Consider the following 22,826-nt stretch of genomic DNA (forward strand, 5'->3'; position numbering starts at 1 on the left):
GCGATAAAACCGTCTGAATATCGTAATCCATCTCGTCAGAATTAACACGAATCACTGGAAGTTAGCTTAAATAAAACCATCTTTATTTTCCGGAGATGGCCCGCATGCACACGAACAGAGGAAGTTGAATTTAGTCTTAATTTAGTTTACCGCCGAAAAGCCAGAAACTCCGGACCTTAAGGTCCAAACAGTTAACCAGCTTACCTGAAAGTAATGGGCCCAGTCCCTCTCTCTGTGTGCACCGCAAGCCACCTCGATCCAATTGTGTAGGCCGCATCACCTCGCCACACGTCGGGTGACACCATTTTGTTGTGGATAGAATACCACGTCGTGTTCAAAACGGCGGAGGCGTCGCCCTTCGTATAAAAGATTTATTTGACACAACATGGGTTACAGATATTCAGAGACAAACAGTTACATTAATAAGATATATGCATATAAATGGAGCATTAAGAACAAACCGCCTCCTGCGTGCCTCTCTGAAAATGCTCAGTGCGCGTGCGTCATTCCCGGCCTTTTATCCCCGTTTGAGAAGGCTAGCTTCCTGATTGGTTCAGCTTCTGTCGCTATGGTTACGACGTAGCCCGCCCCCTCAAGGACGTTACGTCTATATTTCAGATAAGTTTTGGTTCGGCTTTTGTTTAAAGTTTAACTTGCTATTATACTTTAGGGATATAAAATGATTCGTGTCTAAATTGTTTATGCGTAATAATTAATAACTATTAATTATTACCTATCTCCTGGGTGTTAATTCACTATCTGTTGGAGGTCTGGTGATTCTGTTTTTAAGGCAGAATCATCTTAGTTTCTGTGTCTGCGTTTAAAACCGTTAACACTGTTTGTTTAACATGATTATATACCTTAGTGATAACACTGATTTGAAATAGTTGTTTATTTCTAGGAATAATTATATTATCTAACTTATGTTCGTGTTTTTATTTGGATCATGGTTATACTCTTAATTTGATTTTACTTAGTCAAACTATACTGTCTAAATTAAAGAGCTGTTCTAGCTTTATTTATGTTAATCAGTCTGCTCTCTGGCCTGATTTGATTGCTCGTAATTTATCAAATGTGAACTTGTAAAATTATCTTTAGCTACTATGAGATTATATTTAAAGGTCAACTAGTTAGAATTAGCAAACACTTTCTATAAACATAGTTCAACCTTGGAAGAAAGACACACACACACTTTATATGACATGACATTTGAGTGCTTGATGGGAATTATAAAAAGGTATAAAATATTAAATCCAACAGTTGTTACCAGAGCGCAGGAAAACGACGGTACCAAACAGGAGCAGGCGAGAAGACAGTGTGAGGCAGGCGTGAGTCGAAAACCGATGAGAGGAGATGTAGATCCAATGAGGAGCAGGCTGGAGGCGAAGTCAGGCGAGCAGGAGTCCAAAACCATGAAGCAGCACGAAAAGGTGAGGATATCAAAACCAGGAAGAGGGACAGGAGCAGGGCAGGCAAACAAACTGTGCAGGAGAGAAACTATGAAGGAACAGGAGACTATGAGGGAATCAGGAGACAGAAGCGCGAGATAACTACTGGCAGGTAAACTGTTTTCGACTATCTGGCGCTCACCCTGTGTGCCGGATAGGTTTATAAAGGGTGCAGCAACAGGTACAGCTAATGAGAAGTAATCAGTGTGGAGTGTGGTGAAGAGAAGACAAACTTAAAGTCACATGCAGCCAGCAGAGATGAGATAAGAGTGCTGCAGAGAAGGAAGTCTGAAAACCAAGAAAAACAAACATCAAGAGAAAGATAGAAAAGAAAAAGAGTCCACAGACACCAAGCAGTGAACAGAGTGAAAAGAATTTAAATCAGACCGGCGTGAATCGTGACATAATGAACTGCTGGAAGCCACAGCTGTCACGGCAGGATGTGAAGTCTCTGGTGAGGGTGTTGTTGTCTTCATCCATATGAATGATGAAGTCTCCAAGCAGAACAATGTTGGGTGAGAGAGCTGAGAGATGGGCGATTAGAGCAGCAAAGTCATTTATAAAAGAGTTGTTGATTTTGGGCGGACGGTAGAAAGTGGCAACAATGGTGGGGGTAGGGCCGGAGAGTAGACAGTGTGCTCAAAGGAGGGAGAGGGAGGTGTGTGAACCGGCGTGACCTTCCAGTTCTCGCGGTGAATTATCGCGAGACCTCCTCCGCGGCCGGACTCACGGGATTTGGCGATGTAAACAAACCCCGGTGGGATAGATTCATTCAGGTGGAAAAAGTCATTTTGTTGTTGCCACGTTTCTGTTAGACAAATAAAATCCAGCTTACGGTCGGATATTAGGTCTTGAATAAGCTGAACTTTGCCAGTGAGTGAGCGAACGTTCAGAAGGCCAAACTTTATGGAGGAGGAGTTGGTAGCAACCGGAGCATTAGCCGACCGAGCTAGGCTAGCTAACATGCTATTACTGTTAGTGGCCCGAATATTGCGGCGTGTAGAATGGTGAGAGTCAGACCAGATGGAGTTTATGGGGTTAGACTTGTCAGCATGGAGTCTACGGCGGGAGCCACGGTGAATGTATCTCCGGCGAGGATGGAAGGCAATGTCCTGAAGAGGGAGCACAGGTGGCACGGCTGGTAGGAAACGAAGGCGAAGGAGCTTGACCGCTGAGTAATGGAGAAGACCAGACGCCGGGTGGTGGTGGATGAGCAGCAGGAGAGTCCAAACCAAAGCAGGCAGCAGGTAAATCCTAATGAACCGCATGGTTGATTATTGAGACGGATCAGAGTCTTGGTGTAGGGAAAAGGCAGGAAGGACTGAATAAAACAGAAAAAAGCAAAAAAGCACGATGAGCAGCGGCAACCAAGATGCGCCAGCGTTTGCTCACTGGAAGGAAGTGAATAGACCTGTACCAGGGAATTTGTGAGGCATATTTGTTAGAAACAGGTCTAAGATGGAGAACTTTTCAGGACGGTTTTTGTTTAGTCTAGTGGGAGTGTCAATGAGTTGGGTTAGATTGAGATACAGGCAACTTCCTTTGAATTTATCACAGATGGGGGTTGACTTATCCTAGTCAATGTTGAAATCTCCTGCCAAAAAGATCTCTGAATTTTAAATTACTAAGGAATTACATCAGGGAGGACAGAGCCTCACATGGTGCTGAAGGGTGAAGAGGGACGGTAACAACCACTACATATAATATCTGGCCTCCATTCATGAAGATGGGAGCAGCCATTTGGTTTGGAATTGTTTTAGAAGACACAAGACTAGCAACCAGAGAATCTCTGATGTAAATAGAGACTCCACCCCCCCACCCCCCACCCCCTTTGGATGATCACAGCGGTAGATGTTAAATCCATTGATTACCAGATCATTATTCAGTACAGATTTGTTGAGCCAGGGTTCAGAGATGAAGATTACATCTGTCCCAGAAGAACAGACCAGAATTTTCAAGGCATCAAGTTTTCTCAGAAGGCTATGTGCGTTTACATGCAGAAAATGAAGTCCTAACATGTTTTTAAAGTCATTTGGTGTGATGTAATTAGTGGGGGGTCTAGAGTTAGGCTGAATCCCTGAGAGCAGTAACAACATTATTATCAGACATTTTCTTGAGTTTTTCGTGACTGATGTGTATTTACAGGAGTTAAAAGTGTGACAATTAGCCCCCATAATCGAACCAATGGAAACATTAATGAAGACGCGATCATTCAGAACCCAAAAACAGTCAAAGTTGCAGTGATGGGCAAATCCAAGTGTAATAACAAGATTCAGTGACTCTAGATAGTCTGAGATCTGAAAACAATGATAATAATATGAATGGTGCGGAAAAGTCTCAGACCATAAAACGTCACAAATCAAATGGGCAAACAAATTCGACGAGGTGGCCCAACTGCAGTTCAGTTGGGTTCAGGGGCCTCCGGCCCCCCCTGTGAAGATGGATGGATGCTCCCATGAGAAACAAAAGCTGGGTCCAGAACCAACAAGCAGACATAGATAATTTGCAGTAAATAGCAGAGCAAGCTGCCAGAAAATCCTCCTGAAATGAAAGGCATGGCCCTAGCTCAGCTTGGGGCAGCTGTGGCTGAGTGGTTAGAGCAGTCGTCCTCCAATGCGAGAGTTGGGGGTTCGAACCCACCAGCAATCACATGCTGAAGTGCCCCTGGGCAAGATACTGAACCCCTCATAGCCTTTGATGTGTGTCCTATCAGTGTATGAATGTGATAAAGCTCTAATTAGTCTCTTTAGAATAATTAGTTCAATTAGCTTTGTAGAGATCTAGTAGAGTGCTGTATGAATGTGTAAATGAGGACACAGATTGAAGTGTAAAGTGCTTTGAGTATCTTGAAATAAGATAGAAAGGCGCTATATAAGTACAGTCCATTTAGCTCATTTCAGGTCAACAGGGTACAACAGCATGATACAAAATAAAATGAATTATCATCCAGGTGAGTTTGGATGGAGGCCTGCAGCAATTCCGATGCAAACTCCTAACTTTTCTTGAGCACCATGCAGCGCTGCTCCTCCGCACGTCCCCTCCACACCCGACAACACGAGAGGCACCCTCGGTGAAAACTACGAGACTGACCAGAGAGGCTGAGGCTGAAGTCGTCACTGGTCCGGTCCGATTATGCTCCAGTCCGGCTCCGGCGCTCCATAGCACGAGAGACGAAGTGGCTGAAGTTGTCCCTGGCACAAAGTCTAAGACCGGCTCTGTTGAAGACAAAGTCCCCCACAGCCAACTCGGTTCCGTTCTGGTCCTGTTCGGGGGACACAGGTACACTTCCCTCATACCAATGAAAACATCACAAGAGCCAGTCCAGCAGAAAACCAGCGAAATACCACCCGGTGATTCTCGTCGGAACCAAGTTGTCAAGGAGGCCGCTGTGTGGAGTTCAGCCTGTTCCTAAAAGAGACATGTCCTGGCATATCCCGCTTCAAGGCCTCGGAGTCCAAGATAATGAAAACCATGTGTGGAAGAACACATATACACTTACATTCTTGCACACCACATAAACACACATGTATATGACACACACTTACACAAACACACACACGGTCACGCATGGACACACACGCAGGTAGAGAGAAGCAGAGGAGCAAATAGATGTCTTTTCTTTTTAATAAAAATTGCCAGTTTTAAGATGAATGATAGAGATGTGTTTATAATAGTCAAAAAACAAGTAGATAATCAAGTGATACTATAAACTTTGTGATTTTAAAAAGTAAAACTTTGTGATTTTAAGAGATAAACTTTGTAATTTGAGAATGTATTCTGTTTAAACTTGTTCATGATGTTGAAAATTGAAGGAATGAACCCCATGTCCTCAAGAATGTTCTAGAAGGGCGTCATGAGTAGAAAAGTTACACAAGCAGAAGTATTTCGCAATGACAGGACCTTGAAAACAACTCTGAAGCACCAGAGAGATGCGACTCAGCATGACTAAACACAATTGAACAAGTACACCCAGATATTAATATGCATGAGGAGTGACTGGCAAATCCTCATAGATAAGCCTGAAAATCGGACCCAGGCTCAGCCCAGAAGGATGGATTTGTCCGATGGCATGATAGGTTTGGAGGTGTCAGTCAAATCCTCAGGCTATATAAACAAATGTTTCTGTGAAACCTCCGCTGTTGGGGACCACTGCTCGTGTGAGGAGGCGACGAACAGGACCTGTATGGACCACGAGACGATTGTGAATTAATAGGACAAGTTGGACGGTCCCAGCTGAAGAAGAACAAGGGTGAAATCCGTTGGAATATGCTTCTTTCAGAGCTATTTATCTACCCTCAGCCCGGATTATTCCTAAATCATTTTCTTCAAATTCAGACCAGACAGAGGACCAGAAACGGCCCGCATCCAAGAAGGATGGGGAAATCTGCTTCTTGCTATGATCAGTAAAATGGTAAGAAGACGTTTCTCAAACTTAGTCCTTAATAAAACCTTATTCCAAATCAAGGCAGCAGTGCATGAATTGGCAAGCAAAAAGATTAATTACATTATAAATCTGGTTGCTCAGAGTTGCGGAAAGGTCTTTATTGCAGTGAGAAATAACGTATTGGTTCAGGTAGAGAGTGTAAGTAAACTGTGCGGATACTTGTGTTCCTGAGTAAGTCAGGGTGTGGCCGGCCGTACAAAAGACCTCCAAGGCCGAGCAGAGTAGAGTCCATGAGCCATCCTCAAGCCCTCCACAGGGACAGAAATCTACCTTGCCCAGGAAAGGTCAACAACTGGAAAGGGACTAAGGAGTGAATATTATTCATCATGTAACCTCTTTGTAATCAAATGTAATCATTGCTGTTGTAATGAGAGATAATATGCGTCTGATATTATCCATAATTTAAACGGATTTTTTCATTTTTCTGGACTGAGTACTATCGTGCCTTGAATGATTAAATGTGGACGGAAACGTGTTTTGATTTCTGACTCACCAACAACAGTGAGCCGTTAAATTAAAACGATTTAAAACACATCACACATTTACATTAATTGACAGATTGATTACAATTAATACAGCATAATTAATGAGCTTTACAATGAGAAATCATACGGCCATGATATCTCACTTGCAACTAATTACAACAGACATTTCTGAAAATATCTGGATTAATTACTGCAGATAGAAGAGTTTTAAAGATGGGAAAATGAAGTTTAAATGGAGAGAGATGGATGAGGGAATGTGTCTGTATAACCAGATCAGCACGCTTCTTTAGACGCAGCTTAATCCACGGTACACTCGCAAGTGAAGATCGACTCTTTTACCTTTGCAGACGATAGTTTCGGCTTAGGTGTAGAGTTTTCTTTCAACTCTTTTCAGCGTCTCCGTAAGAACAGCTGTGACCTCAGGAGTCGTGATATCATCACAGAACAGACTTCCTCAGAAGTTATGAAGTTTTCACCGGGTGGAGTCACAGCGAGGCATCGTGGCTCCTACAGGAACTCCAGCCGAACTCCATCAGTACCAGTCAGTTCGCTCCAGAACTTCAGTTCATCCCAGAACTTCGGATCATGTCTGGAACTTCTTGTTCTCTCCAGCAACTGACTGGAACTAGGAAGTGTCGACATTTAAAGAGTTCTGTTTCCAGTTCATTTGGGAAGTCCTGATTGGCTGAAAGAACCAACAGGGGTGTGGTTTTAGTGACGTAAGGGGTTACTACAAGTCAGAAAAACAGCAAAGATGTTTTAGGAACAAACAGAGAAATGTTTTGAAGAAACAGAGACATTTAGGAGCCAGTCTCCTTCTATCTATCTAAAAAAGTTAAACATGACATTTCGTTCCGATAAACATGTTTTTGACCGTTCCTTGACTTTTGACCGACTCACTACTTGCTCATTTCAGACAGAAGATCAAAAAAATGCATAATTACTCTTGTAACAGACATTAACTTGATTTCTACTTTGAATGAGGATTAAAAATCATTAATACTGTTTCACAGTTGATTTAAAGTGAGTAGTTCACTTCAACATTTAAAATGGTTTGAACTAAACACACTTTTGATTATCAAGACATTTGTAAAATAGTAATGATAATATGAAAGAGAGTGTTCTTTCAATTGACCAGTGCAGGACACACCTAGAAAGTCTCTGGATGAGCTTAATTTGTGTTTCTGGACTCAAATCAATGAAATAACAGTTCCTGTTCCAGGAAGGCTTTGACCTGAGGCTTAGTTCACTACACTGTGCATACCGCTGTTCCCCTGCGAAGATTATTGATTAAAGTAAAGCAAAACGTAAAATTCTGGATTCTTATTTCATCACCCTCTTTGTCCATGGAAGTGGAAAACTTTGTTCAGAGAAACAACAGAAGCACGGGAGGTTTTTAACGGTTTATTAGCTTTTGATTATAAAACAACATCCAAGAGTCTAGCGCCCAGACTCTAAACAAAGCCAGATCGGTTAACAATTGCAATGCTAAATCAGGAGATGACTGAGCAATCACTGTGCAAGGGGCGGGGTACACATTAGACAGGTCGCAAGTCCAACACAAGGCCACATAGAGACAAACAAGAAAAACAACCATTCACTCTCTCACTCACACCTAGGGACAATGTAGAGTTACCAATCAGCCTAACATGCATATTTTTGGTTTGTGGGAGGAAATCGGAGTACCCGGAGAAAACCCACGCATGCACGGAGAGAACATACAAACACTACCCAGAAAGGCCCCCAGACTGGGATTTGAACTGGAGACCTGCTTGCTGAGAGGCAGCAGCTCTACCAGTTGCACCTCTGTGACGCCCCACATTGATATCATTTTATGAATAATAGTTTTAATGTCATTTAAGTTTTCCTTTATAACATAAATAATATGGGATTTATGGTGACAGATTTTATAGAGGTAGTCCTGTTTAATTAATTTTGTGGAAGAGCGGAACCTTTGGGGTCCTCACCCCTGCCCCGACTGCTTATTTCGTGACAACTTCCTGCTCACGTTCATATGCCATCTGGAGAAAAGACACGAGTGTCGTGGTTCTTGTTCTTACACACTACATTTATGTTATAGGTCAGCACTCGATTGAAATAACTGTGAATTAAAGCCTTAACCTATGTTTTACTTTTTGTTTGCTAAGTCATAGTGTTGGGTGGTTTATGCGGCTTGTGAGAACTGTTTTATTAAGAGTTGTTGGGGCGGCTGTGGCTGAGTGGTTAGAACAGTCGTCCTCCAATGCGAGAGTTGGGGGTTCGAATCCACCAGTAGTCACATGTTGAAGTGTCCCTGGGCAAGACATTGAACCCCTCACTGCCTATGATGTGTGTCCCATCAGTGTATGAATGTGATAAAGCTCTAACTAGTCTCTTTAGAATGATTTGTTCAATTAGCTTTGTAGAGATCTAGTAGAGTGCTGCTTGAATGGGTAAATGAGGACAGATTGTAGTGTAAAGCGCTTTGGGTATCTTGAAATAAGATAGAAAGGAGATATATAAGTACAGTCCATTTACCATTTAAACTGCAGTTGGCACAGGTGGCAGAGCTGACCTGCATTTTATGCAAGTCTTGTGGTAATTAGCGCCTTTCTTGCGAAAGTAAATTTGTGCCTAAAATGTGTTTCTCAAAATAGAAATTAACGTATTATGCAGTTTATTTATATGTAAATGCCTTCCAAACAATTTTGTATGAGTCCTGATTTGACTTGAGTGTTTTATAAGCTGCTGTATTGTTCAGAGTGTCAAAAAAGTGCAAAGTCCATTTCTAAATAAGCTAAATATGTGAAAGCACAGATGAGTAACTGAGCATTACACTATTTCAATGGAAGTGCATTAAAATACATAAAAGCACATTAAAGTGTTCACATTAAGCCACAGCTGGGTTGTTTACCAGTGGTGGGATGTAACTAAGCACAAATACTTTGTTACTGTACTTAAGAACATTTTTCGTGTATCTGTACTTTACTTAAGTAGAGTTAAATGTGGGCACTTTTTACTTTTACTTCACTACATTTTACATCAAGTATCTGTACTTTCCACTACACTACATTTCTATAATACGTTGCATTACAAGTTACATTCATTTTGCGGCTTTTTGATTTGTTTGTTACTTTGAAAGTAACCAATGGTGAGAGGGGAGCTGGTCCATTGAATCACTGCAAAGTGGGCAGGTAACGTTAGGCCCACCTTCAAGAAGAGCTGGGCCAATGACATATATTCTAGTATATACATCATTGAGCTGGACGCACCCACAGCACCACTAGCACACCCAAAATGTATTCCACAGCAAGAGAGTCACCCAGAAGATATGCGCCACCCATGGCCTTATTGAAAGACTACTCAGTACAACAGGACAGATTCTCTCTCCCAAAAGAGCCTGATTGGACTCAAAAATCTTTGAATACCAACTTCTTCTGAACTTGAACAAGAAATTCTTGCTGCAATATTAAAATGTGTCAGTTCATGATGTTAGTCAAGTCAAGTCAAGTCAGATTTATTTATAGAGCACATTTAAAACAGAAACTGTTACCAATGTTAGGACAGGAGACAAGAGATGTCTCCAAATGGCTCGACACTCAGGTCCAAGTTTTAAAAATGGTGTCAGAAAGTTAAAATATTGTTCAATATTGACCCATTACAAGGTTGAATAGACAGTATTTAACTAGTGTTGATGACAAACTGGAGTTGAAATATCAGTTGAAATGACCAGTGGCTGTTCCTTTGTTAGTTGTGTCTAATGCTCCTTTTGTTCAGGCAGACAACTTTTACTTAAATGTGTTTACTGCAGTTAAAATGACACATTGGTTTTGATTTGTGTTAAATAAAAACTTTCACAGGTATAATCATTCCTCTTTCTTATTTTGATTAATGGCATTTAACTCTGCATGTCATCCCTGAAATTCTGACGCACAGAACCACAAGTCCAAGTGTGAAATGTGTCACAGAGTAAACACAATAAAAACATATATTATCTGCAGCATTGTTCATTAAAATGACTCAACACTATTAATGTATTACAGAAAATATACATATGGTACGCAGACTTAAAGATATGTAGACCATTACATTAGGTAATACAATCAGCAAATACTTTTACTTTTAATACTTTAAGTATTTTAAAAGCAAGTACGTATTTACTTTTACTTAAGTAAAAATATTAATGTGGTACTTCTACTTTTACTAGAGTACATTTTTGTCAGTTTATTTGTACTTTTACTTAAGTACAGTGTTTGAGTACTTTCTCCACCAGTGTTGTTTACCGATATTGCAGAGAATCAACTGGAGATGTGAAGAGCAGTAATTGTAAATGATTTTGAGTAATGAGATGTGAACAAATGTAGAATATTACTCTAATTTGAGTTTGTCAATTTGTTTATACTAGATGTGTAAAGCACTGAAATGTAAACAAAATTGTAAATAAGTTAAAAAGGAACTTAAAATAGATATCCTGATGCATGCTCAATAATCCAGGTAGAAAATTTAAAAAAAGGTAAATCTGGTCCTCTGGACATTCAAAAAAAAAAAAAAAAAAAGCAAAACAAAAAAAACGTAGAAAAGTTTTGTCTTTCATCCGAAAGACTTCCTCAATCTCAGGTGCTGTATTCAGCACAGTCTTGTAAATAGCACCTTCTTAGAGTGGATCAACCAGTTTTGCTGCTGACAACCAAGACCAGCTGCTCACATGGTCAAGAAGGACCATCAGCCTAACGATGGATCATTAGCACACTGATGGCTGTTTACTATTCACAGGAGGCTGAGTGATACTAGCAATAAGAGCATTGTAAGAGGGGGACAGTTGAACCCGGAGGCCTCCACCCCTGTTTAATGATGGAGGATTTCTTTTCACAAAGATGGCTTCCTTTACTCCTTACCATCGTTCCTCTCTATCCAGGATGTGAACATCTTCATCCCTGAAAGAGTGACCGCTGGCCTGGAGATAAGTGTAGACCACAGAGTCAAGGCATGATGTTGTTGTTCTTCTGCGCTGGGCCATTCTTTTGGCCAGTGGCTGTTTAGTTTCCCCAATGTAAGACTGATCACAGCCCTCCTGACACTGAACAGCATACACAATATTACTCTGTTTGTGCTGGGGGACTGGATCTTTGGGATGAACCAATCTTTGCCGTAATGTATTTTGGGGTTTACAAGCCACTGGGACATTGTGTTTAGAAAATAAACGTCTCCGTTTCTCTGATACTCCCGCAACATATGGATTGACCACTGGTCTGGGTTCCTCCTTTTCACCTGATGGCTGACTGGAGTCCTGTTTGGGTTTCTTCTCTGCTTTCAGGAAGTCCCAGTTACGATATCCACATTGCTTTAGAGCCTGTCTTGTGTGAGATTTCTCCTTCTGCCTGGCTCCTGAGTTAGTGGGGACGCTGTCTGCTCTGTGGTAAAGAGTCCTGATGACTCCTAACTTGTGCTTGAAAGGATGATGGGAGTCAAACTGCAAATACTGGTCTGTGTGGGTGGGTTTGCGGTACACCTCAGTTTGCAAATGTCCTCTATCAGAGACTGAGACCTCACAGTCCAAGAAAGCCAACCTGACATTTTTTACATCTTCTCATGTGAACTTGATGTATTTATCCACAGAGTTGATGTGGTCAGTAAAATGTTGGACTTTCTAGGATTTAATTTTAACCCAGGTGTCATCAACATACCTGAACCAATGACTTGGTGGTGTACCTGAAGAGGACGTCAAGGCTCTCTTTTCTACCTTCTCCAAGTACAGGTTGGCAACAATAGGAGAAACTGGAGACCCTATAGCGAGGCGGCAGTGGCTGAGTGGTTAGAGCAGTTGTCCTCCAATTCGAGAGTTGGGGGTTCGAATCCACCAGCAGTCACATGTCGAAGTGTCCCTGGGCAAGACACTGAACCCCTCATAGCCTCTGATGTGTGTCCCATTGGTGTCTGAATGTGATCTAAAGCACTGATTAGTCTCATTAGAATGATTTGTTCTTTTAGCTTTATAGAAATCTAGTAGAGTGTTGTATGAATGGGTAAATGAGGACACAGATTGTAATGTAAAGCGCTTTGAGTATCTTGAAATAAGATAGAAAAGCACTATATAAGTACAGTCCATTTACCAAACCACACTCATGTTTCTGCCTGTAATATTGCTCCCCATATGTGAAGTAGGTTGACTGCAGGCACAGTTTCAAGAGTTGACACAGTTGTTCTGTGGAAAGCGTGGTCCTGCTGCTCAGAGTGGGGTCTGATTTTAATCTTAAACTGACCACTTCTACTGCATCATCAACAGGAATGCACGTAAAGAGTGATGTGACATCAAAAGAGACCATTGTTTCATCAGTCTCCATGATGACATCCCTCATCTTATCCACAAAGTCCATGTGTTCTGTATGTGATGTTCTCAGCTGCCAACTAAACTACTACTTAACATTTAATAATTTATTTTGAGTGCAAATACAATTATCAGGGTAAAGTCTTTCTTAAAAGAATTTATCTTTCTTAAACATTCTTTTGTTCTGCTTAGCTTAAAACAGTATTAACAGAAAACAACAAGAACATTTGTGTAATAATGCATTTAGTGTAGGAAATTTGTAAACAAACACATTGAGCCTCAGAAGCCATGACTTTCCATGTGTAGTAAAAAGATAACTTGTAAACTAAAAAGGGCAATGCTCCATCACTGGAGTCAGTTCATTTCTTCCATTTGTATGTATTGAACTTGTTGTATGTGCGGGCAACCCAGTTGTAACGAGACCCAGAACGACACAAGACTCAAGCTACGAAAAGTGATGTTTATTTACAGTGATACTAGAAAAATATATACAATATATATATACACGGTCCTGGGACTGGAACTCCTGGAAGAGGGAAATAGTTTGTTCAGGTCGGGAGCAGGTAAGTGACACAGGAGGAAAGGATTTTGATTTGTTGTTTCTGTCTTACAGCTTCTTCGGTACTGGAGTGAGTTCAGGAGTCCCGAGATGCATGAGTCCCAGCAACAGGGTTCAGAAATCCAAGGTCCACAGGTCTGGGTTTTGTGAGACCAGGCAGGATGTCGAAAGATCAGGACAGGAATGGCACGGCCAAAACGAGGAACTGCTGGCATAGGAAGCACAAGGTCAGTATCACAAATACTTGAGAACATAAAAGGCTGAGAGCACTAGTACCGGCAGGGAATCAATGCTCCAGCATCGAGTAGTCTTGACTGCAGCCTTAAATAGGAGTTGATGCTCATCAGGGAGATGACCGCCAGGTGTAGGTCGTTAGCGGCCATCTTGGGAGCTGCAGCAGAGCTACTTTCCCATTACCCCCCCCCCCCTCAAGAATCGCCTCCAGGCGACCTGAGGCGCTTTTCGGGGTGTGCTCTGAAGAACGTCGTGATCAGACTTGGGTCCAAAATGAACGAGCGGGGAATCCAGGATCTCTCCTCGGGACCGTATCCCTCCCAGTCCACGAGATACTGGAAACCCCTGCCTCGACGTCTGACGTCCAAAATGGTGCGAACCGTGAAGGCGGGATGGTTGTCAATCAGTGGGTGGAGGGAGGTCGGTAGGCGGGCACAGAGGACTCTCGGAGACCGGCTTCACCTGAGAGACGTGAAATGTGGGATGGATCCTCATTGAGCTGGGGAGTTGAAGGCGGACTGCTGTGGGGTTGATTATTCTCGTGATGGTGAAAGGGCCAATGAATCGTGGAGCCATCTTTCTGGGAATGTCTTTCAGGTGAATGTCTCTCGTTGACAGCCAAACCTTTTGGCCCACCTGGTAAGACGGGGCAGAGGAACGATGTCGGTCGGCGTACTTCTTGTTCTGAGCTGCGGTGCATAGAAGGGCTGCTCTTGTTTGCAGCCAAACGCGTCAACATCGCCGGAAGTGGTGTTGGACAGACGGCACCGTGATGTCCGTCTCAAGACTAGGGAACAGAGGAGGCAAGTATCCCAGAGAGGCTTCGAATGGTGACATACCTGTGGCCGTGGATCTGTGAGCGTTGTGGGCATACTCTACCCACACCAGATGTTGAGACCAGGCTGAGGGATTGTTCTCCACGACACAACGAAGGGTGTTCTCAAGTTCCTGGTTACACCTCTCAGCCTGGCCCTTAGACTGTGGGTGGTAACCTGAAGTTAGACTTGCAGATGCCCCTAGGGTTTTACAAAATGAGCGCCAGACCTGGGAAATAAATTGTGGTCCACGGTCAGAAACAATGTCGGAGGGAATACCGTGGATACGAAAAACATGCTGGATTAATATTTGTGCAGTCTCAAGGGCAGAAGGTAACTTGACCAAGGGAATGAAGTGAGCCGATTTAGAGAATCGGTCAATGACAGTCAAGATGACCGTGTTACCTTCAGACGGGGGAAGTCCAGTGACAAAGTCCACCGATATGTGGGACCAAGGGCGGCTGGGTGAGGGTAGTGGTTGTAGGAGTCCGGCCGGGGGTTGATTTCCTGTTTTATTGCGGGCGCAAGTAGCACAGGCAGCAACAAAGTCCTTAACGTCCTGGACCAATGTCGGCCACCAGAAGTGGGACTTGGTTAGGGACAACATGCGGGTAACTCCTGGGTGACAAGAAAGTTTGTTAGTGTGAACCCACTCCAGTACCTTAGCCCTCATGACAGAGGGGATGAACAGGGTTCCGGGGGGTCCCAGGCCAGGGTCGGGCTCTTCCTTGTGGGCATCGCGGACCTCCTGCTCAATGGGCCATGTGAGAGCTCCCACGATGCACGTTGAGGGGACGATATGTTCCTCGAGTTCAGGACCATCTGGGGGAGAGAATTGTCGGGACAGGGCATCCGGCTTGACATTCTTAGAACCAGGCCTGTAAGTCAATATATAATGGAAACGATTAAAGAACAGGGACCACCGTGCCTGTCTGGGGGTTAATCGTTTAGCGTCCCTAAGATAGGTCAGGTTCTTGTGGTTGGTCCATATGAGGAAGGGGATCTCAGTACCCTCCAACCAATGACGCCACTCTTCTAAAGCCAGTTTGACGGCTAGTAATTCACGATTTCCCACATCGTAATTACGTTCGGCTTGGGACAAATGCCGAGAAAAGAAGGCACAGGGGTGTACCTTATTGTCTCTGGGGGATCTCTGAGAAAGAACGGCACCTACCCCAGTGTCGGAAGCGTCCACTTCCAGGATGAACTGTCGTTTGGGGTCAGGATGGCAGAGGATGGGTGAGGTTGAGAAAAGTTGTTTTAATTTATTGAAGGTGGAGTCTGCTTCTGTAGTCCATTTGAACGTTCTGTTAATTGAGGTAAGTTGGGAGAGTAGTGCGGCAATACGGCTGTAATCTCTAATGAAACGTCTGTAAAAGTTTGCAAAACCAAGAAAGCGTTGAAGCTGCTTACGGGTCTCAGGAACGGGCCATTCTACTACTGCTTTGATCTTCTCCGGATCGGTACGATAATGTCCTTCCCCGAATATAAACCCCAGAAAGGAAACAGATGAAGTGTGAAACTCACACTTCTCGCCTTTGACAAATAATTGGTTCTCATATAGCCTCTGAAGAACTGTTCTGACCCTCTTGATATGTTCCTCCTTGTCATGAGAGTAGATTAAGATATCATCAAGATATACAAAAACGAACTCCCCTAAAAAGTCTCTGAATACGTCATTGACTAATGCCTGGAAGACTGCAGGAGCGTTAGTGAGACCAAATGGCATAACTAGATATTCGAAATGACCCAAAGGGGTCCGGAAGGCCGTCTTCCATTCGTCACCCTCCTTAATACGAACCAAGTGATAAGCGTTACGCAAATCTAGCTTAGTAAAAATGGTGGCTGATTGTAATTGTTCATGTATGGAGTCGATAAGCGGAAGAGGATATTGGTTTTTTACAGTAATGTTATTTAAGCCCCGGTAATCGATGCATGGACGTAGGGTCTTATCTTTCTTGGCTACAAAGAAAAATCCAGCCCCTACCGGGGAGGTGGATGGACGAATAATACCGGAGTCAAGTGACTCCTCAATGTACTCCTTCATGGAGTCTCTCTCTGGACCAGAGAGGTTGAACAGACGACTAGCTGGTAAGGGAGCCCCTGGAAAAAGATCTATCGCACAGTCGTATGGTCGATGTGGTGGCAAGGACAAGGCTCTCTGTTTACTAAAAACAGGAGAGAGGTCGTGATACTCAGGCGGAATGGAGGTTAAGTCAATTTGTTCTATATTGGTGTCTTGTTTTGTTGCATTAGAGATTCCAGAACGGAGACAGTGTTTTAGACACCTTCCGCTCCATTTCTCTATTCTGCCAAGTTCCCAATTTATGTGAGGGTTGTGGAGTTTTAACCAGGGGTATCCTAAGATTACTTGGTCATGGGGTGAATCGAAAACAAAGAAACTGACGTGTTCGTGATGATTGCCGGATGTAATTAAGTGTAATTCAGTGGTACGGTGTTGGACCTGGGATAGTGTATCGCCAGTGATACCTGTGATGGAAACGGTGGGTATTTTTTCGGTGGGTAGTGACAATTCGGACACCAGACTTTGACTAATTAAATTTTGTTCAGCGCCGGAGTCTATGAGTGCAGAAACGGGGAAGCGGTTATGATTATATTGAATGACCGTAGCAATGGTCAGTCTACTTAATGGGGAGAGCGAAGAAGTCCCCACCAATATCTCCCTCTTTATTGATGGGTGTTCTCGTTTCCCTGAAACGGACAGGCGGCAACAAGATGCCTATTTTGACCACAATAGAAACATAACCCTTGTTCTCGGCATTTTTGTCTAACGTCGGGAGTAAGACGGGTGCGTCCCACCTGCATGGGCTCTGACTCTGATAAAGAGAGTGAAGGGTGTGACGCGTGGGTAAAAAGATTTTGGAACTTGGGAAACGAAGGCGACTCTTTACCACGGACAACACTGAGTGACGGACCTGAACCGGAAGTGGCGGTACGTTGGGAGTTGTAGTCCCGTTCCCGCTGTCGCTCGCGGAAGCGCTCATCAATCGAAATGGCCAGATTAATGAGGGCGTCAAAATTGGACGGCTCGTCCCTAGCGGCGATCTGGTCCTTTAACGGATCCGATAGCGAATTTAGAAAAGTTCCCTGTAGTGCTCTCTCGTTCCATCCGGTTTGTGCGGCGAGGATGCGGAACTCGAGGGCGTGTTCGGCTACTGGTCGCCGGCCCTGACATAAGCCCAGGAGACGTTTCTCTGCGTTTGGACCCGATAGTGGTCTGTCGAATATCCTGCGAAACTCAGTAAGTACACTACTAAAAGAAATAACTTTTAGATCATGCTGGCGGAGAAAAGAAGTTGCCCACCGGAGTGCGTTACCCTTTAACTGGCTCGTAAAGTAGGTGATCTTAGCGTTTTCAGAAGAGTAGAGCCTGGGAGCTCCACTGAATGCGAGCTCACATTGGAGGAGAAAACCGTCGCATTGTTCTGGGTCACCGGAAAAAAGTTCAGACGGTTTTACCAGTAGTTGAGGCTCCGATGAGTGTCCCGCCGAGCATGTGCAGGTGTGACTGTTCTCAGGGGTTTCTGCTGCGACTGTAGGAGGAGAAGGAGAGAGAGTCTGTTTAATTGAATAAACCATACCTCCCAGCTCCTGTAGATTAGCTTGAGTTTGCTGTTGTTGCTGGATCATTTGTGAAAGAATCTTCTCAAGCTGGTTTACTCGCTCCGTTTGCGACGAGGACATGGCTTGGTCGTTCCGAGCCTCGTTCTGGGTTTGGTCTGGCTGGAGCATTTCTGTTGTATGTGCGGGCAACCCAGTTGTAACGAGACCCAGAACGACACAAGACTCAAGCTACGAAAAGTGATGTTTATTTACAGTGATACTAGAAACATATATACAATATATATACACGGTCCTGGGACTGGAACTCCTGGAAGAGGGAAATAGTTTGTTCAGGTCGGGAGCAGGTAAGTGACACAGGAGGAAAGGATTTTGATTTGTTGTTTCTGTCTTACAGCTTCTTCGGTACTGGAGTGAGTTCAGGAGTCCCGAGATGCATGAGTCCCAGCAACAGGGTTCAGAAATCCAAGGTCCACAGGTCTGGGTTTCGTGAGACCAGGAAGGATGTCGAAAGATCAGGACAGGAATGGCACGGCCAAAACGAGGAACTGCTGGCATAGGAAGCACAAGGTCAGTATCACAAATACTTGAGAACATAAAAGGCTGAGAGCACTAGTACCGGGAGGGAATCAATGCTCCAGCATCGAGTAGTCTTGACTGCAGCCTTAAATAGGAGTCGATGCTCATCAGGGAGATGACCGCCAGGTGTAGGTCATTAGCGGCCATCTTGGGAGCTGTAGCAGAGCTACTCTCACAGAACTTGTGCCTCAGTAAGGAGTGGTTTGTTTTTCAGAGCCTAAGAGTAAAACTCTGAGCAAGACATTTCATCATTTAGACTGACAATGAGCTCACTTCTAATTAGTTCAGAAGAACATTTGTTTTGCACATCAGTCCACTTATTTTTCATGAGAGAAAATCATTTCCACAAATCCAGTGGAAGATGAAATGAGGACAAAGGATACAATAGCCGGATGTTGGGGAGGTCAGCTGCCTAAAGAACTTGCATCCACCTGTTTGCTGTTCCCTTGGACTGATACCTTCTCCTGAGCTTCTGTGGTGAGGTGCTACAGTCACGCATTCCGCATGAAGCTCATCCATAGACATGCTTAGCCTGCAGAAAGGAGTTAAAAGTTTTATTATGAGTTCACTAGAGGCACATAGGTCATGCACAGTGGTAAATAAATGGGAACAAATATTTGTTTTTCTTTAGGATTTTGCATCATATCCTAAACTACCTTTTGAAGTTACTTTAATATACCATATATAAACTGTGAAATTTTTTAAAGATGTGTATAAGTATGCATATGATTATATACTGTAAAGTAAGTTTGATTATTTATTTATTTCTATATATCAGTTGTATCCATTCGTATATAACTATCATTAATAAAACATGGTTCATCTTCACCTTGTTTGAAGCATCGGTGTGAAGAGAGGATGGGAGTGGGTTGCTTCCACTTTCAATTTTTGGACCACTTCTTCTATTGCATTTGAACATAGGACATCTTCAGGACATCGGGGACCACAGCCTCAGCCTTCGTCCTCCCACAGGACATCTTCTTGGCAATGCTGGAGTCATTCAGTATTTGGAGAGTCGGCTTAAATCAGTCGTCTGAGTTGTAAATTAAAGTATGTTTCACAGTGTGGTATACTGGACTCTACTGGTATATGGACTCTCTCTGCAGTAATCATAAACATAAGAAATATTATATAAATTAATTTGTGTATTTTTTATTTATCTATTTTATGTAATTTTTATTCTACTTGTTTATCACAATAAAAATATATTTGGCTTTTAATGTTCTCCTGGTTTTGTTGTCTTTCCCATTTCTTATGTGTCCAGCGGTGGAAGCTGTTTGACATCAAAATGTCCACCATGGGCTACAGACAAAGTGCGCTGGCAGACAGTACAATGTGCTTTATAGCCATTAGCGTGCACTCTTTCCAGCCACGTTTCCTTTTCCCACTCGATTCTGTATTTTTGAAGCTGTTTCTTTGTTTTTTCCAGGGAGGAGTAGTCAGATTATTGATGGAAGATGAACCATGTGCGCTGTTTAAATCCTCTGAATTCCTGCCGCTCGCGTCCACGATGTCTTGTTGTCGAATCCTGTCTGTCGACGGTTGTGATAAACAACAGGATCTGGACCAATGAGATGAGTCAGATTCAGGGCTTCGTGAGTAAGAAGACTGCTCATTGGTCACAGCGCAGGAATGGGCGGGAGTTAATTTATCGTAAAATCCCATATACAGCGCCCCATCATTTACTAACTCTATTGACATGGACATGTTTTTTGACTTTCATGATAATACGGAACAAAGTGCGTCCCGTTACAGCTCAATACGGAACGCGTACTTTTGTTTCTAAATATGGTACAATTCCATTTTTTACGGGACGGTTTGCAACCCTAGCATAATCACCTGGTAAGATGTCTCCTGATGGTGTGTCAATGTCCACATAGTTTGTGGGGATGTACTGCCTACAGTCGAAATTGTACGCCAGCCAGTTGTGTAGCGCCACACATGCTTTTACAACATGGACTGTTTTGGATGGATTATATTCCATCGGGTGGCCGAAGATCCACCATCTGGATGACAAGATAGGCGTTTTCGATTGTTCTCCGAGCCCTGCTGTGATGGTAGTTGTAAACCAGATGTGTTTCCTCCAGATTTGAGCCTGTGCATGATAGAATATCAAAATTATTACTCATAATTCAATTCGGTTTATTTATTTGGCACCTATTGAAAACAAAGTTGTCTCAGAGCACTTTACAGAATCATTCATGTACATAGAAACACCATTTGATAAATCCAAAAAAGTTCAGTCTGGTCCTCTGGACATTCAAAAAAACAAAAAACAAACAAAGCAAAAAAAATATAAAAACGTTTCGTCTCTCATCCAAGAGACTTCCTCAGTCTGAGGTGCTGTTTTCAGCTCAGTCTCTTAAATAGCACCTTCTCAGAGTGGTTCAACCAGTTTGCTGCTGACAACCAAAACCAGCTGATCACATGCTCAAGAAGGACCATCAGCCTAACAATGGATCATTAGCACACTGATGGCTGTTTACTATTCACAGAGGGCTGAGTGATACTAGCAATCACAGCATTGTAAGAGGGGGACAGTTGAACCCGGAGGCCTCCACCCCTGTTTAATGATGGACGATTTCTTTTCACAAAGATGGCCTCCTTTACTCCTCTCTCAAACCATTGTTCCTCTCTGTCCAGGATGTGAACATCTTCATCCTTGAAAGAGTGACCGCTGGCCAGGAGATGAGTGTAGACCGCAGAATCCTGGCCTGATGATGTTGATCTTCTGTGCTGGGCCATCCTTTTGGCCAGTGGCTGTTTAGTTTCCCCGATGTAAGACTGATCACAGCCCTCCTGACACTGAACAGCATACACAATATTACTCTGTTTGTGCCGACGGACTGGATCTTTGGGATGAACCAGTCTTTGCCGTAATGTATTTTGGGGTTTAAAAGCCACTGGGACGTTATGTTTAGAAAATAAACGTCTCAGTTTCTCTGATACTCCCTCAACATACGGAATGACCACTGGTCTGGGTCTGGGTTCCTCCTTTTCACCTGATGGCTGACTGGAGTCCTGTTTGGGTTTCTTCTCTGCTTTCAGGAAGGCCCAGTTAGGATATCCACATTGCTCTAGAGCCTGTTTTGTGTAGGATTTCTCCTTCTGCCTGGCTCCTGAGTTAGTGGGGATGCTGTCTGCTCTGTGATACAGAGTCCTGATGACTCCTAACTTGTGCTCCAAAGGGTGATGGGAGTCAAACTGCAAATACTGGTCTGTGTGGGTGGGTTTGCGGTACACTTCGGTTTGCAAATGTCCTCTATCAGAGACTACCTCACAGTCCAAGAAAGCCAACTTGCCATTTTTTACATCTTCTCGTGTGAACTTGATGTATTTATCCACAGAGTTGATGTGGTCAGTAAAATGTTGGACTTCCTGAGATTTGATTTTAACCCAGGTGTCATCAACATACCTGAACCAATGACTTGGTGGTGTCCCTGAAAAGGACATCAAGGCTCTCTTTTCTACCTCCTCCATGTACAGGTTGGCAACAATAGGAGAAACTGAAGACCCCATAGCACACCCATGTTTCTGCCTATAATATTGCTCCCCATATGTGAAGTAGGTTGACTGCAGGCACAGTTTCAAGAGTTGACACAGTTGTTCTGTGGAAAGCGTGGTCCTGCTGCTCAGAGTGGTGTCTGATTTTAATCTTAAACTGACCACCTCTACTGCATCATCAACAGGAATGCACGTAAAGAGTGATGTGACATCAAAAGAGACCATTCATCAGTCTCCATGATGACATCCCTCACCTTATCCACAAAGTCCATGGTGTTCTGTATGTGGTGTTCTGAGCTGCCAACTAAAGGGATGAGTACAGACGCCAGATTTTTGGAAACATTGTAAGTGACAGAGTTAATCATGCTAACAATAGGTCTTAAAGGTACACCTTGTTTGTGGATTTTAGGTAAACCATACAGACTAGGTGTGGCCTCCCCTGGGTACAGTCTGTGGTACAGAAAACGGTCAATAGCCTTGTCCTGCTCCAAATTTTTCAGGCAATCTATTAACTTCTTCTTGTAACCACTTACTGGATCTCTTTTCAGAGGTTCATAAGTGGTTAAGTCACTAAGGAGTGTCATAACTTTCTCATGATAGTCTTTCTGGTTCAAAATCACTGTGCACCTTCCTTTGTCTGCTGGGAGAATGATGATGTTTTTGTCCTTGCTAAGAGTGGTGAGTGCATCCCTCTCCTCTCTACTGATGTTGGAAGGTGGTGGTTTGGCATTGCTGAGGCAGGATGAAACTTTGATTCTGAGCTGTTCTGCTTCACCCTCTTTCATTTTGTTGTTGTGGATGGCTGATTCTGTTGCTGTGATCATCTCCATCAGAGGAATTCTACTTGGTGCAACCGCAAAGTTCAGTCCCCT

The 22,826-nt window shown here is 43.3% G+C and overlaps 1 pseudogene; it reads right to left on the reverse strand.

The window, feature by feature from the left end:
- Positions 1 to 14,206: 14,206 nt before the first annotated feature.
- Positions 14,207 to 22,826, reverse strand: part of LOC119407831 — a 17,544-nt pseudogene continuing 8,924 nt past the window's right edge.

This window comes from Nematolebias whitei, chromosome 1 (genome assembly GCF_014905685.2).
Source record: "Nematolebias whitei isolate Nwh7 chromosome 1, NemWhi1, whole genome shotgun sequence".
NCBI classification, from domain to species: domain Eukaryota; kingdom Metazoa; phylum Chordata; class Actinopteri; order Cyprinodontiformes; family Rivulidae; genus Nematolebias; species Nematolebias whitei.